The sequence below is a fragment of the Notothenia rossii genome, assembly GCF_949606895.1.
Source record: "Notothenia rossii genome assembly, chromosome: 8".
NCBI lineage: Eukaryota > Metazoa > Chordata > Actinopteri > Perciformes > Nototheniidae > Notothenia > Notothenia rossii.
The window spans coordinates 11,380,275-11,383,326 of NC_136906.1; the positions used below are offsets into that span (position 1 = coordinate 11,380,275).

Consider the following 3,052-nt stretch of genomic DNA (forward strand, 5'->3'; position numbering starts at 1 on the left):
TGGATGTCAGAGTTTCTTTCCAAAAACAAATGCATGCATTTTTGTTCTTTATTTGACAAAAAACATAATCTTTGATTAAAATAAAATGTTAAAGAGCCTCGCCTTTATGTAGATAAAACATGTAAAGCTATTTGTTTAATAAATGAACTCAAATCATTTTATAATGACAATAATATGAATACCTTTATTTTAATCAACATTAATTAAAATCCATTATTTGTTTGTTTCATCTGAAAAATATGAAATAAAAAACAATATTAAAATGTTAAAAAGTGACTTACAGCCCAATAAGAAATGTTTACCAATTTAAATGTTAAGAGATAATGTTTAACATAAAATACTGTAAAAAGAGGACAATGTTCAATCAGAAAGGAGGAGTCCATGCAAAACTCAGATATCTCCCCCTCTACTTATGTGACTGCAGAGAGGAGGACAGAGGACAGAGGACACACAGTTTAACATGATGGACTATAGGACAGGACTGCTGCTGCTCATTGTCTGCTGGGCAGGTCAACATCTTTACTGATCTGTTTCTAACACAGCTTCTAATTGTGTCAACAGTTTATTTCACCAGATGTGTTTTTATCCTCTTGACAGGTGTTGATGGTCAGACTCTGACAGAATCTGATCCAGTCACTAAAAGGCCTGGAGAATCTCACAGATTGACCTGTACAGCCTCTGGATTCACATTCAGTAGCTACTGGATGAACTGGGTCAGACAGGCTCCTGGAAAAGGACTGGAGTGGATCGCTATAATCAGATATGACAGTGAAGAAATCTACTACTCTGAGTCAGTGAAAGGCCGGTTCACCATCTCCAGAGAAAACAACAGACAGCAGGTGTATCTGCAGATGAGCAGTCTGACGGCTGTAGACTCTGCTGTTTATTAATGTGCTCGAGACACACAGTGATACAGGAAGCCACAGAGCTGTACAAAAACCAGTGTGGTTTTCAGTGGCATTAACCAATAGAGAATGAAAGTCATTTTCCACCTTAAATCAGGATATCTTACACAAGATGCAAATACTTCCCCACACAATGCTTCTGTCACAAAACGTCTTTAGTGTTAAAAAAAAATAAGAATTCAGGGTCAAAGGTTACCACTAGAGGGCGACACTGGTGGAAGTCCCCAGTGAAGCTATGCAAAAACCTTGAAGATTTCGTTTTTAACAATGTCTAACGGGGTACAGCAGAACATTTAAAATATCATGGCAGCAAGAGCCAGGAGGAATTATGTCACTAATTCCACTAAGAAAAGAAAAACTCCAAATGTAGATTATTTTCAGTTTTTTACTTCCTACTTGTGTTTGAAATCGACTTCGGTGAGACTGTTAATGTCCAAATGTGTTTTTATTCCTCTGTGTTATAAGAAAACATAAATATGATGATTTTATTTGAAATATTAATATCAATACCATTATTTTGAGACTGTATAGCTAGTGGGTATTTTTTTATAATAGGCCTACCCTAGGCTCCTTAAACATTTGAGGGATCAAAATGACGTAGAGATCCCCAAATGTCTTTTCTCAGGCCTCTGCATGTGATAACTACATATTATATTGAATATAACAAAATATCTGAATATATCATTTGAGCAGGGCAGTACACAGTCTGAGACTCCAATAGTTCTTGGAGGGTGTGAAGAAGGATCTTGCGGGTTACCATGAAAAACACAGCAGAAAGATTCAGAAGGATGATGACAGAGGGGAGCGATGCAGATGCTGCTCTAACAGTGTGCAGTTCTGAATTGACTGAGGAGGACTATCTCAGTTGAGTGCAACCAGCAACTGATCAAAATCTCAACAAGTCAAGACTTTGTGTTCTACTTCTCACAACAACAGAACAAGCTTCAGTTCAACATCATCAAGACACTAAAAGAAACATTGTCTTAATAAAACTGTTCATTCAGATTGTAGCTTCACAAAATATAGTCAAAGCAGAATTTAAATATTCTGATAATCTGAGTGTAAATCTGAGTCTGTTTGCCTGATATGTCTGTTAGAAGCTTTGTGAAGAATACAACAATGAACTTTCAGTTATTGTTTTAAAAAGAATATCAAATCTTTCACATGTCCAACAACAAATCCACATTTGGACTGTTCGAGACAGGACAGTCCGTCCCTGTTTTATAGCCTCTCAGTGTCCCTCTCTATGCAAAGTGAACTTCCTCACAGTCTGCTATAAAGACTTGATATCATGCTGTCAGCTGCAGCAGAAGAAGAGAAGCTCCATCAGGTCACCTTCAACACCAACCATGTTCTCTGTAGCTCTGCTGCTGCTGCTGGCTGCTGGATCCTGTGAGTCTCACTGAGGCAGAGACACTGACAGAACGCTCACACTGACTGCTCACTGTTATTAACCTCGCTCACTATTCAACATGTTTCCCTCCACAGGTGTGAAGTGTGAGCAGTTGATACAGCCAGCCTCTGTGACTGTGCAGCCAGGTCAACGTCTGACCATCACCTGTCAGGGCTCTTATTCTGTTAGCAGCTACAACACAGCCTGGATCAGACAGCCTGCAGGGAAAGGACTGGAGTGGATTGGAATGGAAGCGGCTGGATCCACCAAATACTATAAAGATTCACTGAAGAGCAAGTTCAGTATCGACTTAGACTCTTCCAGCAACACAGTGACTCTGAAGGGACAGAGCGTGCAGCCTGGAGACTCTGCTGTGTATTACTGTGCCAGAGACACACTGTGACACACACCATCAGTAGAGCTGAACAAAAACCCCTCAGAGCCTGAACACTTGTAACATGAAGCCACCAGAGGAGGAGCCCTCAGACCAGAAATGATCTCAACACCAGCTCACTGTTACAGTCAAGAGGGAAAGAGTACTAAGATGTCATATAAATATTCTTAATTCAACAGAAAGGGTTTTCACCAATTCAAACAATCTGACATTACAATCACTGATACTGTATATCATTGTAGGTCTAACATCTAAAAGGGATAGTAAGACCATAAGCTCGTTTTAAAAGTGTCTGATAATATAGTAGATTCCTTTCTATAGCAGAAAGGGATCCTCTAAAAGACAGTTCCTATTAAATAA

General features: G+C 39.1%; 1 gene segment (V, D, J or C); it reads left to right on the plus strand.

Annotated features, from left to right (window-relative positions):
• The first annotated feature begins 2,254 nt into the window (after window positions 1-2,254).
• Window positions 2,255-2,701, plus strand: LOC307014279 (immunoglobulin heavy variable 3-53-like). The segment is given in 2 exons: window positions 2,255-2,297; window positions 2,394-2,701.
• The last annotated feature ends 351 nt before the right edge of the window (window positions 2,702-3,052 follow it).